General features: G+C 38.8%; 1 pseudogene; it reads right to left on the bottom strand.

Moving 5' to 3' along the window:
- Positions 1-4,965: 4,965 nt before the first annotated feature.
- Positions 4,966-12,403, bottom strand: LOC101354023 (DPH3 homolog; annotated as a pseudogene).
- Positions 12,404-14,722: the final 2,319 nt, after the last annotated feature.

Genomic DNA, 14,722 nt, shown 5'->3' with positions numbered 1-14,722 from the left:
AGACATTAGTCCTCATTGAATATTAGAGGAACTAATGAAGAAAACCTAGAATATAATGTGTAATACCATTAGAAAGCCAACTTTCTCTGTACAGCAAAAAATACATAGAGGGTAGAGAGATTTCATAGTATATCAAAATACACAGGAAAGAAACCTCATGATGGTTAAGGATGTGGGAAATCCTTTTACCAGAGGTCATTATACCATAGTGTGAAAAATGTATTTCTGTTTCATAAGCTGTCATATTATCAGCACAAGTGGGTTCCTTTGGAAATTAACATGATCTTAGGTATGCCTCCCTTGTACAATGTGTAGAACATTTTTGGTAGAATTATCCATTGACATCTGTATTTTGTGGCTTCTTTTGAAGGAGGTTTGAAGTAAACATAAACCTATATATTTTTCCAGGTGAGTAGTCAGTTGTCGTTACAACATTGTTGTTATTGTTAGGTGTCGTCGAGTCAGTTCTGACTCATAGTGACCCTACGTACAACAGAAACACCGCCTGGTCCTGCGCTATCTTCACAATTGTTATGTTTGAGCCCATTGTTGCAGCCACTGTCTCAATCCATCTCTTCGAGGGTCTTCTTCTTTTTCACTGACCTTCTACTTTACCAAGTGTCTTAGTCATCTAGTGCTGCTATAACAGAAATACCACAAGTAGATGGTTTTAACGAAGAGAAGTTTATTTCCTCACAGTCAAAGTAGGCTAAAAGTCCAAATTCAGGGCATCAGCTCCAGGAGAAGGCTTTTCCTCTCCATCGGCCTTCTCATCAGTGTTCCCCCGGACTAGGAGCTTCTCAGGGCAGGGACCCCAGTCCAAAGGACGTGCTCTGCTCCCGGCACTGCTTTCTTGATGGTATGAGGTCCCACTGTCTCACTGCTCACTTCTGTCTTTTATATCTCAAGAGATTGCCTCAGGACACAATCCAGTCTTGTAAATTGAGTCCTGCCTTACTAACACAACTGCAACCCATCCTCCCTCATTAACATCATAGAGGTAGGAGTTACAACATATAGGAAAATCACACGGTACCAGGAATCATGGCCCAGCCAAACTGACACGTACATTTTTGGGGAGACATAATTCAATCCATGACACCAAGCATGATGTCCTTCTCCAGGGACTGGTTTCTCCTGATAACATGTCCAAAGTACGTGATACGAAGCTTCCAAGGGAACTCTGACTGTATTTCTTCCAAGACCTAATTTTTCATTCTTCTGGCAGTCCATGGTATATTCAATATTCGTCGCAAACACCGTAATTCAAAGGCATCAGTTCTTCGGTCTTCCTTATTCATTGTCCAGCTTTCACATGCATATGAGGTGATTGAAAATATCATGATTGGGTCAGGTGCAACTTAGTCTTCCAAGTGACATCTTTGCTTTTTAACACTTTAAAGAAGTCTTTTGCAGAAGATTTGCCCAATGCAATATGTCGCCTGATTTCCTGATTGCTGCTTCCATGGGAGTTGATTGTGGACCCAAGTAAAATGAAATCTTTGACAACGTCAATCTTTTCTCCATTTATCACGATATTGCTTTTTGGTCCAGTTGTTTTCTTTATGTTGAGGTGTAATCCATACTGAAGGCTATAGTCTTTGATCTTCATCAATAAGTACTTCAAATCCTTTTTGCTTTCAGCAAGCAAGGTTTTGTCATTTGCATATTGAAGGTTGTTAATGAGTCTTCCACCAATCCTGATCCAGCTTCTCAGATTATTTGCTCAGCATACAGACTGAATAAATACGGTGAGAGAATGCAACCCTGATGCACGCCTTTCTGGATTTTAAACCATGCAGTATCCCCTTGCTGTATTTGAATGACTGCCTCTTGGTCTATGTACAGGTTCCTCATGAGCACGATTAAGTGTTCTGGAACTCCCATTCTTTGTAATGTTATCCATAATTTGTTATAATCCACACAGTTGAATGCCTTTGTGTAGTCAATAAAACACAGGTAAACATCTTTCTAGTAGTCTCTGCTTTCAGCCAAGATCCATCTGACATCAGCAATGATATCCTCTGTTCTACATCCTCTTCTGAATCTGGCTTGAATTTCTGGCAGCTCCTAGTTGATGTATTGCTGCAATCGCTTTTGAATGATCTTCAGCAAAAGTTTACTTGTGTGAGATATTAATGATATTGTTTGATAATTTCCACATTCTGTTGAAGCACCTTTCTTTGGAATGGGCACAAATACAGATCTCTTCCAAGTTGCTTGGCATAGACGAGTGGGCACCTTCAGTGCTGCATCTGTTTGTTGAAACGTCTCAACTGATATTTCATCAATTTCTGAAGCCTTACAACATTTATTTATTCATACCATTCCAGTAATTTGGAGTACTTTATAGTTTTTTTAAACAACTTTATCGAGATAAAACATACCATAAAGTTCACCCATTTAAAAAACAAATCCTTGGTTTTTAGTGTATTCACAAAGTTGTGCAGCAGTCACCACTTTCTTAATTTGAGTGTTTTAATTACCTCCAAAAGAAACCTTATATCCATTGGCAGAAACTTCTCATTCCCCTCTCCCCTCAGCCCCTAGCGACCATAATTCCACTTTCTGTCTCCGTTTTTGCTTATTCTGGATAGTTCATATAAATACAATGATGCCATATACAGCCTTTTTTGTTTGGTCTCTTTTACTTAACAATATTTGCAAAATTAATCCATGTTTTAGCATGCATTAGAACTTCATTTCTTTTTATGGATTAATAATACTTTATTGTATGGATATACTACTTTTTTTATCCATTCATCAGTTGAAGGACATATGGATTGTGAAGTATTTTATTTTGGTAATGGTTATATGTAATGATATTTCAAATGTTTGTTCAATATTCCTTTCCTCCATTTTGCTAATCATAGATGCTGCCCTGTGCCACAGAGTTGTCAAATAAACCTTGTGGTCCAATAATAGTACATCATTCTCCTACCTTCACATTTATTGCTCTGGGAAAGAGCATTTAAAACGTGGCAATGAGTTTTCTTCCTAGGATTTTTGAAATACAGTAGTAGAAATTAAGGTTATGTTTAGTGAGAATAGTGTAGTCAGAGGCAGTGTCTTAGTTATCTAGTGCTGCAGTAACAGAAATACTACAAGTGGATGACTTTAACAGAAATCTATTTTCTCACAGGTTAGAAGGCTAGAAGTCTGAATTCAGGGCACTGGCTGTAGGAGAAAGCTTTCTCTGTTGGAAAAGGTCCTTGTCTCTTCAGCTTTCAATTCCTGGTTCCTTAGAGATTTCCATGTGACCTGGCATCTATTTTCCTTCATCTCTGCTTCCTTAATCTGCTTCTTTTATATCCTGTAAGAGATTGATAGAAGACACACCTTACACTAATCCTGCCCATTATCATAACAAAGGCAGCTCATTCCCAAATAGGATTATAACCACAGGCATAGAGGTTAGGATTAACAACACGTATTTTGGGGAGACACAATTCAATCCATAACAGGCAGAGTAAATTTGATATTGTACAAGTCTGGAGCAGAGTTTGACTCCTTGAGGACTACACTATCCAGGGTCTTTTTGTGGTTTCATTATGTGGCCAGTAAACAGTAACAGTGTATATGTTTCTGGGCTCTTTTTCTCTAATTTTTTAATTTCATAAGATTTCAGATTTGCAGAAAACTGCAAGAAAAGCACAAACAGGTCTTGGGTACTCTGCACTCTGATTCCCCAAATGTTAACATTTTACTACATTTGTAGCTGAATGGATCCATTGACGGGTAGATGGAGATAGATTCATAATTTTTCCTTTACTGTTGAAGAGTAAGTGGCAGATAATGCCTTGTTTTTCCTAAATATCAGCACATATGTCCTAAAACAGGGAAATCACTTAATCTTAGTATATTCACCAAAATCAGAAAATTGACATTGATAAACTTCTATTATTAAATATACACATTTTATTCATATTTTACCAGTTCCAATGTCAATTTTGTGAAAAGCAAATCCAAGATCATATATTGCATTCTGTTGCCATGTCTCTTTATTCTCCCTTGATCTTAAAAAGTTCCTCAACCTTTCTTTCTATTCCAGGACATTGGCATATTTGAAAAGTTCAGGACATATGTTGTTGAGTGCCCTTTGGTTTGGGCTTGTCTGATGTTTTCTTATGGTTACATTCAGGCTGTGCACCTTTGGCTGCAGTGCCATAGAAGCGATGCTGAGTTCTCAGTACATCATACCAGGAACTACGTGTTGTCAGTTAGTCCCAGTACTGGTGATGTTTTCTAAGTTTCTCCATAAATCACTGTTTTACCTTTGCAATAATAAATATTTTGTGAGGAGATAGTTTGAGGATTTTGGTAATCCTCAAATTTTCACCCACAACTTTTGCTTTTTCCTTTCATGGTAAGAAAGACACACATGTGCATGTGTGTGTGCATGTATGTAAATGTACACTCATTGGTTTTTTTTAACATGTACATTTTAATAATGACAAGACTGAAGAGACTAGCTTGGGCAGGAACTAGAAGTTCAGGGCTAAATTTCTTAAGTTTAGAGCAGAAAAGTTGACAACAAATTTCGCAGGAAGGGCTAATTTTAATCACCTTAATTACCAATCAAAAAACCCAGTCCCTTTTTTGTTAGGGAATACTAATTACTGTGGTAGATGATGATCCTATGAGATATTAATACATGTTTGAGATGTAAAAATGATAAAACCAAGGGAAGGCACAGATTTAAACTTCTGTTCCTTTAAAATTTGGATGGAAAATTAAGAACATTTGCAATCCAAAGTTGTAACCATGAAATTCAGGTATGTCACTTTGTGGCTGGCTTCTTTAATTGTAAGATGAATGTGGCAGTTGACAGAAAGAATCAATACTCTTGACAACACAACAAGCCACAAAAGGGTTTTCCCCATGAAGAGGGCTGTAAATTTGCATTTGATTTTTCCATCTCAGCTTATTCCCAATTGTTTGGGATTTGGATTCCAAAAGCTTTCTTCAGAATTTAACTAATTCTTTGTGGGTGGAAGGGGCTGGTGGGATTGTTTCTGTATACAAAAAATGATCTTTTTCATAAATCACTTTTATCAGAGAGCAGCTAGGACATGTTTCCACATCTTCCCCATTCTACAAATCCTCCTTGATGACAGAGAAGTTATCACCACAGGTAGGGTAAAAATATTTCTGAGTGCTTGCCATATTGGAAGTTCTCGATCTCCATCTCATCTTGAAACACTGCTTTTGTCACTAGTCAGCAAAAGGCGATCACTGTCGCCATCCCGTACTTCCTCCATCTGTCTAACTTTTCCATGAATTCTTTATTCAATAGGTTGTAATGCTTAACATTAATTTTTTTGATGCTCAAGTTATCTCACATTTGGCCATTGGAAGTTTCTTCAGGTTGGCTTCTGCTCCTTTTATCCTGAATTTCTGATCTCTGGTTTTACAAAACTATTTTTTTTATACTTGTTTTGACTGTGATAATGTTTAATTATTCTGCCTTTGTAATGCTTTGTATTATACAGCAAGTAATTTTTTATTTTGTTTTTTTTTTTTTGTTCGTGGAGACAGTATTTAAAAATTTCATTCCCCTTTAAAGAAATATTTTAAGAATCTGACTAAATTTTGAATTAAATTTTGCATTAAATTCAGTCTCAATTAGGTTCCCACAAAATGGAACTGATTCACTCAGAGGGACTGAGGTCATTCCTTGGAGGCCAGGAGACATAGGTCTGTGATCAGGCGCTCAGACCTTACCTGCTTTCCCCCTTTGCTTGGGACACGTCCAGAGGATACCTCCTAGCACCACATTATGCACTGCAGAATGTTATTTGAACCCTAATTATTAATACTACCTTGTCCCTACCTGGTGGATCTTTCTTATCCATCTCTAGACTTGTTCCAACAAACAATAGGCTTGTCTGGAGACCCTGGAGGAGTTAGATTTTGTGTTAGTATAGGTAAGTAGTGTGTTTCTAGAAATTTGTCCATTTCCTCTAGGTTTTCAAATTTGTCAGAGTATAGTTTTTCATAGTACTCTGTTATGATCCTTTTTATTTCAGTTCATTCTGTTGTAATGTCCCCCATTTAATTTCTTATTTGGGTTATTTGTTTCCTCTTTTGTTTTCTTTGGTCAGTTTGGCCAGTAGTTTGTCGATTTTGTTGATCATTTCAAAGAACCAACATTTGGTTTTGTTGATTCTTCCTATTGTTCTTTTATTCTCTGTTTCATTTATTTCTGCTCTGATCTTTATTATTTCCTTTCTTCTGGTGGCTGTGGACTTTTTTTGCTGTTCTCTTTCTATTTGTTCAAGTTGTATAGCTAATGTTTTGATTTTGTCCATTTCTTCTTTTTTGATGTGTGCGTCAATTGCTATAAATTGACATCAGCCCTGCCTTTGCTGTGTTCCAGAGGTTTTGGTGTGATGTGTTTTCATTCTTGCTTGATTCTAGGAATTTTTTTTATTCCATCTTTGATTTCTTCTATTACCCAGCAGTTTTTAAGCAGGGTGTTATTCATTTTCCATGTATTCAATTTTTTCCTTACTATTTCTGTTATTAATTTCTACTTTTATAGAGTGATCAGAAAAGATGCTTTGTATTATCTCAGCGTTTTGGATTTTGTTGAGGGTTGTTTTGCGGCCTCAGATATGGTCTATTCTGCAGAACGCTTCATGTGCATTGGAAAAGAATGTGTACTTTGCTGCTGTTGGGTGGAGTGTTCTATATATGTCTATGAGGTCAAGTTGGTTGATTGTGGCCTTTAACTATTCTGTATCTTTGTTGAGTTTCTTTCTAAATGTTCTTTTACTGAGAGTGGTGTTTTGAAGTCTCCTACTATGATTGTGGAACTGTCAGTTTCTCTTTTCAGTGCTGTTAGAGTTTGTTTTATGTATTTTGGAGCCCTGTCATGGGGTGTGTAGATATTTATTATGATTGTGTCCTCATGGTAGATTTTCCCTTTAATAATTATATAATGTATTTCCTAGTCTTTCGTGGTGGATTTTGTCTAAAAAATTTTATCCAAAATTAGTATTGCCACTCTGCTCTTTTTTGATTGCTCTTTGTTTGATATATTTTTTCCATCCTTTGATTTTTAATATATTTATTAATGTATTTGTTTCTATGGTGTTTCTCTTGTAGACAGCATATTGATGGATCCTGTTTTTTTAATCCATTCTGTCACTCTCTGTCTCTTTATGGGTGCATTTAGGTCATTTACATTCAGCATGATTATCAATAGGTGTCTTAGTCATCTAGTGCTGCTATAACAGAAATACCACAAGTGGATGGTTTTAACAAAGAGAAGTTTATTTCTCTCATAGTCCAGTATGCTACACGTCCAAATTCAGGGCGTCAGCTCCAGGGGAACGCTTTGTCGATTGGCTCTGGAGGAAGGTCCGCGTCATCAATCTTCCCTTGGTCTGGGAGCTTCTCTGCACAGGAACCTCAGGTCCAAAGGAAGCACTCTGCTCCTGGCACTGCTTTCTTGGTGCTATGATTCCCAAATGTCTCTGCTCACTTCTCTCTTTTATATCTCAAAAGAGATTGGCTTAAGACACTATCCAGTCTTGTAGACATCATCAGTATAACCTCATCATAGTGATAGAGTTTACAACACATAAGGAAATCACATCAGATTACACAATCATATAATACTAGGAATCATGACCTAGCTAAGTTGACAGATATTTTGGGGGGACACAATTCAATCCATGACAATGGGTGTGAGTTTATTGCTGTCATTTTGTAGTGCTTTATTGTGGTGCTGACTTTTCTTTGTTCCTCTTACTCTTCTGTGCTGAATTCCTTTTGTTTGTGGATTTTTTTTTCTATTTCTTTCATTTTTGTAGATTTTGTGTTTACTGAGACTTTATGTTTTTCTTCTTTATTTCTATGAGTAGGTTTGTTAACTTTCTTTTTGGTTACCTTGAAATTTACCCCTATCTTCCTAAGTTTAAACCTGTTCTTTATTACTTGATAATGCTTTGACTTCCTCTCCATTTGAGGTCTATACCTACACTGTTTATTCCCTCTTTTATTGTTCTGACGTTGTTGTCACATACAGATTGATCTTTCTAGTTCCCTGTTGTAAATTTTTTATTTTGTTTTATCCTTGAGAGTTCATTATCTAGGTTGGTATCTGGTTCATGCTGTCTTATGTCCTCGATTCAGGTTGTTGTCTGATGTTGTTGGTTCTCTAACCAGAGGAATCCCTTTAATGACTCTTATAAGTTTGATTTGGTTTTTATATGTTTCCTTAATTTCTATTTATCTGGAAATATCCTAATTTCACCATCATATCTGAGCAGAGTTTTGCAGGATATAGTATTCTTGGTTGGCAGTTTTTTCTTTCAAGATTTTATATATGTCATCCTGTTGCCTTCTGGCCTGTATGGTTTCTGCCAAGTAATCAGAGCTTAGTCTTGTTTCCCCTTTGTACGTGACTTCTCGTTTTCCTTGAGTTGCTCTCAGTATTCTTTCTTTGTCTTTGGTTTTAGTGAGTGTGATTATATGTCTTGGTGTTTTTCTTTTGGAGTCTATCCTATATGGGGTTAGTTGAGCTTTTTGGATGGTTGGCTTTTTGTCTTTCATGATACTAGGGAAGTTTTCTGTTAGCAAATTTTCAATGATCCTCTCTGTGTTTTCCATTTTCTCCTCCTGTTCTGGAAATCCAATCACGTGCAAATTTTTTCATTTGATTGTATCCCACATGGTTCTCAGGGTTTCTTCATTTTTCTTCATTCTTTCCTCTGATTTTTCCTCAAACAAAGTGGTATCCAATTATTTGTCTTCAATTTTGCTGATCCTGTCTTCCATTGTTTCAAATTTTCTCCTAAAACTTTCTATTGCACTGTCCATTTCTGAAATCTTGTTGTTTATCTTTTGAATTTCTAATCACTGTTTTTGTAAGATTTCTAGTTTATTTATTTTGACATTTTGTTCCTGTATTATTTTCCTGAATTCTTCCATTGCTTTGTCTGTGTTTTCCCTGATTTTGTCTGTATTTTCCATGACTTTGTCTATTTTTTCCTTATTTTTGCCTGCATTTTCCTTCATCTGTTGTAGAACTCTGAATATTAGAGTTTTACATTCCCTATCAGGTAGTTCCAGTGCCTTTTCTTCTACTAGAAGGTCATCTAGCATTTTATTTTGGTCACTTTCTGGAGCCATACTGTCCTTTTTTTTTACTATGTTTTGATATTGTCTGCTGTCTCTGAGACATTCAGGAATTGTTTTCTTATTTTATTGACTGTAGATTTAATTGTTTTGTCCTGCTTTTTTGTTTTATTTGGTTATGTCTGGGCAGGCATTCTGAGTGTGTTTTGTTACTTGCTAGCCTGTGGGCATGATACTTCTCACCACCTTGTCCAGGTGGGCAGGGCCAGTCACTCAGCTATGGTGCAGCAGGGTGGCTCTAGTACGGGTGGAGGGGCATGGATGGGTAGTTGGTGGCACGAACTGGGGCTACAAGGTGAGGCCGGGCAGCAGTGCAGGGTGGGGTCTGCGGGACTCAGTTGGTGTCACTTGGGGGTGTGGTGTTTGGCGCATGGTGCAGATAAGCAGGAGGGAAAAGAGAGGATGTGATGTGTGGAGCTAAGTGTGTGGGTGAAAGAAGAGAAACAAAAGCAAAAAGAAAGAAAAAAAGTAAATAAAATGGCAGTGCGGTAGAATTCTGTGGGTGGGGACAGGACCATGTTGTGTGGCTCAGCCTGTCGAGAAGGGGCTGGGTGGATGGGAGAAAGGAACGGAAAGAGGTAAAAGAGAGAGAAGAAACCAACCAACAAGCATAGTAAATAAATAAATAAAAATAATGGAAAAAACAAAATATGTGATGCAGGAGTCAGTCATTGGGGGTGAAGTGGAATTGGGGTGGGGGTGAGCTGATGTCTCTCTCATCAGGTGGCATAGCATGGCCTGTCAGGAAGGGGCAGAGCCAGCACAGGGCCTAGGTGGGAGACAGAAGAAAACTGGAGAATGGTAAAGATTAAAAAAGTATGACACTGAGGGAGCCAGCCTATGCGGGGCAACGCAGACCCAGGGAGGCTGTGTGCTAGAAGCTCTCCAGCAGAGCAGTGCAGCACAGCCTGCCAAGAAGAGGGAGGTGGTACACAGGGCTAGGTAGATGAGAGAAAAGAAAGGAAGGGACAGAGAGAGAGAGAAGAAACGATAAATAAATAAAATTGCTCTGAGGGAGCTGGTCAGTGACAGCATCACAGGCCCAGGAAGGCAGGGTGCAGTGACTTTCCAGCTGAGAGCTGCAGAATGGCCCCTTAAGAAAGGGCAGGGGTGCTGCACAAGACTAGGTGGGCAGGAAACAAGAGACAAGAAACAGAAGGGAAAAAAAAAGAACAAAGCAAATAAACCAAAAAATCACAGCCTGTCAAGAAGGGGAGGGGATGGCACACAGGGCTAGCTGGGTGGGAGAAAGAAGGAAGGGAGAGAGAGAGAAACAACAACAACAAAAATCCAAAAATTAAAAAAAAAAACAAAAAATGACGCTGAAGGGGCAGGTTGGTGGGGGCGGGGCAGACCTCAGGGCAGTGAGCTGGTGTATCTCCAGCTGAGATACTGTGGCCCATCGGAAAGCAGTGGAGGCCTTGTACAGGGAAGAAGGGTGGGAGGTGGGACAGTGTGTATCTCTGGTTACTGGGTGCTCTGTCTCTCTTGGGGAGCTGTGAAGTTTCCTTCCCGTGCTTTCTGTCTGCATTCCTTGGTGGCTATAATCCAAGATGGAGACTCCATGCCATGTTAGCTGGTAGGGGACCTCCCTCTGTAGCTCTCCTCGTTCTCTGTTCTCTGTCAGTTTCTTGTTCCATTTCATGCCTGATCAAGTTCTTTATTCCTTCACTTGGTGCTTACGGTTCCAGGATTGATGTTTCTATCTGTTTTACTTAGTTTTTCGGGTCTTTGCTGCAGAGGGACAGCATGATGCTTCTGTCTATAGTGCCATGTTGACTCTGCCTCTGGGGAGTTAGATTTTTGTGTACCTGATTACTGAGGGTCTTCATGCAGAAGAAGTTGTTTACAAAGGATTTCAAACTGTTGCATGTAGTCACACTTAAGAGCATTCTTATATTTCAATCCTTGCCCTTTCACTTACTTGACTGGTGGTTTGACGGAATGACCTTGGGTCTCACCTGCTTTCGTAACTCTGCAAATAACTAAACTTCATAAGTATTCTAATTCACAGACTTCACTGCTTGCCCATTTATGTAAGTGACTTATGTTATGGCCACTACTATCAACCATCACTAAAATAACAGGCAGCCAGCCTGTATAACCACCCAGATTAAGGTAAACCAGGGAGTGCTGCCAGGGTCAATGGCTGGCTCCTTTCTCAGGCTTAGGTTCTTCTGCATCCTAGATCCATGCCCTCCTCACTTGGAGGCTTCAGTATCAGGTAACTAGGAAATAGCATTCTGAGCTACCTCCAACCTATTCCTCACCTGAGACCTACAAATGAGCTAAGTGAGTTTACTGGTTTCCTAAGATGCATGAAAGTTTATGGCCGTGAGTGAATCTGTTCGTGTTTCTGGGATGAAGGTCCATGGCTTCCATCAGATTTTCATAATGTTTACTAACATAAATGATCCAAGCCCCACTTGGAATTCTGTTCTTATGTGTGCATTCTACTTCTCATTATGTCCATCAAATAACTATACAGGTAAAGCTCGGTTGAAGAGAGAGAATGAATGTCCAGTTTACACTAATGCACCAGTTTATTGAAGAATTGCAAATCACTATGTATAAAGAGAAAATAATTTTCCACCTGATTATTCTGATGTCACACTTCTTTTTTCCCAGACCTTAGGGGAATTCCAAAAGTCTTCAGTCACTTTTAGACAGCAAACTCCGGTTCAATTTAAATCTTCCAGTGTCATATAGGATTCAGTGCTCCCTGCTTCTTCTTTTAGATTCCATTTTCTCCAGAGGGTTAGGTGGAGGAGAAGGAAGAGAGAAATAAGAGGAGGCCTAGGGGGTTGAGGTCATCTTCCATAACAGCTCACACTGCAGTGGTGGGGAGGTGGTCCTTCTCTCCCTGGTTTATTCCACTCCATCTGCCTGTGGTGGCCACTTGGGATGTGGAGGTCCCTTGGGTTGTGGTCCTCATCTGGATGGTGTGTGTGGTTTTCTGGGGGCTGTGTTCAGTTTCAGCTCATCGTTGAGGTCCCACAAGAAGGGAAATCAGTCTCCGTTTGTTTCCTGTTTATGTTCCTTTCTTGACCTGGAGATATTCTGGGCACTTAATGATTCCTTCCCCATTTCTCAGCTAAGTCATACTTAATATAGAGACACAGGAGTTGGTGAGGTCTCTGATGCCCCTCTGAGGGGCATAAGAAAGTGAGAAGTCTTCTAAATTTGTCTTATCATGTACATGAACACGACCGTCCATCAATCCTATCGGCTTGGCCAGCACCATCAGATCTTGCATCTTCAGATATTCCCATACTATCAATTGATACTGGCATCTATGGCCATGTAGCTTCTGGAAACTCCATCAGACACATATCCACCTTCCAAAAATTTTCCCACTCTCCCCACCAATATCAGAAGTATCCATCCAGTGTTTGAGAACAGAGGCTTTTCTGCTCGCATTGTACCCAATGGTTCTCTTTGAAACCCCTCTTGTGATGATTTTGGAAGCTCCTGTCTTCTTTGCCGTGAGGATAGTGACACCTCTTCTTGCAATACAGATCTCCGCAGGAGGATAAGGATCCATTTTATTTTCCATTACCTATTTTTCTCTTGCCTGAGTAGGGAGCAAGAGAGAGGATAGATAAGGTGATGGTTGGATAGGGAAGTGTTTAGCCCTTTCTGCTTTGGGTCACAATTTTGTGATTCTTCACCTTCCTTATTCCTCATCACTAGGATTAAGCTGCAAATTTCAGGGAAATACAGAAAGTTTTACCCCGGTTTTGGTTGTTGTTGGTGGTGGTTTTGTGTGTGTGCATACAGATAGAAAGAAGGGAGGGAGGAAGAATGCAAAGGAGGGAAGAAAGGATGAAGGAATAGAGGGATGTAAGGGAAGAAAGAAAGAAGAAAGAGATTTGTAGAAATATACAACAAAATGTATTATTGCCATTTTGTTTAAAGGAAAGGTAGAATGCATATCAAATACTTTAGTATTTAAGTTTTTAAAATTGTCTACATTTTTAGAACAAATATATATCACTTTTATAATCAGAGAAAAAGACCATTTTAAACATTAACACAGCTAGAATTCAGACCCAGTTGCATATTGCAGGTTGTTTGTGAGTCTTCCTCTAATCCTGATGTCACATTCCTCTTCATTATAGCCCAGATTGTCGGATTATTGGCTCAGTATACAGATTGAACAAGTGTGGGGAAAGGATACAACCCTGACGCACACTTTTCTTTACTTTAAACCTCAAAGTATCCCCTTGTTCTGTTCGAACGACTGCCTCTTCATGAGCACCATTAAATGTTCTGGAATTCCCATTCTTCTCAATATTGCCCATAATTTGTTATGATCCAGACAGTCGAATGCCTTTGCATAGTCAATAAAGCAGAGGTAAACATCCTTCTGGTATTCTCTGCTTTCAGCCAAGATCCACCTGACATCAGCATTGATATCTCTTGTTCCACGTTCTCTTCTGAATCTGGCTTGAGTTCCCTGTCAATGTACTGCTGTAACCGCTTTTAAATTACCTTCAGCAAAATTTTACTTGTGTGATTAATGATACTGTTTGATAATTTCCGCATTCTTTGGATCACCTTTCTTTGGAATGGGCACAAATATAGATCTCCTCCAGTTGCCTGGCCACGTAGCTCTCTTCCAAATTTCTTGGCACAGACGAGTGAGCACCTCCAGCCCTGCACCCATTTGTTGAAACATCTCAGTTAGTAATCCATCATTTCCTGAAGCCTTTTTTTTTTTTTTTATCAATGCCTTCAGTGCACCTAGGACCTCTTCCTTTAGTAATATCAATTCTTGATCATATGCTACCTACTGAAATGGTTCAACGTCGACCAAATCTTTTTGGTACAGTGACTCTGTATTCATTCCATCTTCTTTTTATGCTTCCTGCGCCATGTAATATTTTCCCCTTAGGATCCTTCAGTATTGCAACTCGAGGCTTGAATTTTTTCTTCAGTTTTTTCAGCTTGAGAAATGCTAACCGTGTTCTTCCCTTTCGGTTTTCTATCTCCAGGTCTTTGCACATTTCATTATAATACTTTACTTTGTCTTCTCGTGCTCCCCTTCAAAATGTTCTGTTCAGCTCTTTTACTTCATTTCTTCCATTCACTTTAGATACTCTACTTTCAAGAGAAAGTTTCAGAGTCTCTTCGGACATCCATTTTGATCTTTTCTTTCTTTCTTGTCTTTTTAATGACCTCTTACTTTCTTTATGTGTGGTGTCCTCGATGTCATTCTGCAACTCATCTGATCTTTGGTCATTAGTATTCAATGTGTCAAATGTATTCTTGAGATACTCTCTAAATTCAAGTGGGACATACTCTCGTGGATTTTTATTTGATTTTCTAGATACTCCTCAAGGGATCTCCAAATTGTTTTCTCAAACTTACATATCAAACAGAAGAGTATAGCATTCCCTTTGATCTACATCCTCATGCTTTTAATTTTTGTCAACCTGTTGAAACAAAATGATATCTACTTGCTTTTTTTTTGTATTGTACTTCAGGTGAAGGCTTACAGAACAAATAGTTTCTCATGAAACAGTAGTACACATATTATTTTATGACATTGGTTAACAACCCCGCAACATCT

Source organism: Trichechus manatus, unplaced genomic scaffold, assembly GCF_000243295.1.
Source record: "Trichechus manatus latirostris isolate Lorelei unplaced genomic scaffold, TriManLat1.0 scaffold00082, whole genome shotgun sequence".
NCBI classification, from domain to species: domain Eukaryota; kingdom Metazoa; phylum Chordata; class Mammalia; order Sirenia; family Trichechidae; genus Trichechus; species Trichechus manatus.
This window is presented reverse-complemented; position numbering and strand designations above follow the sequence as displayed.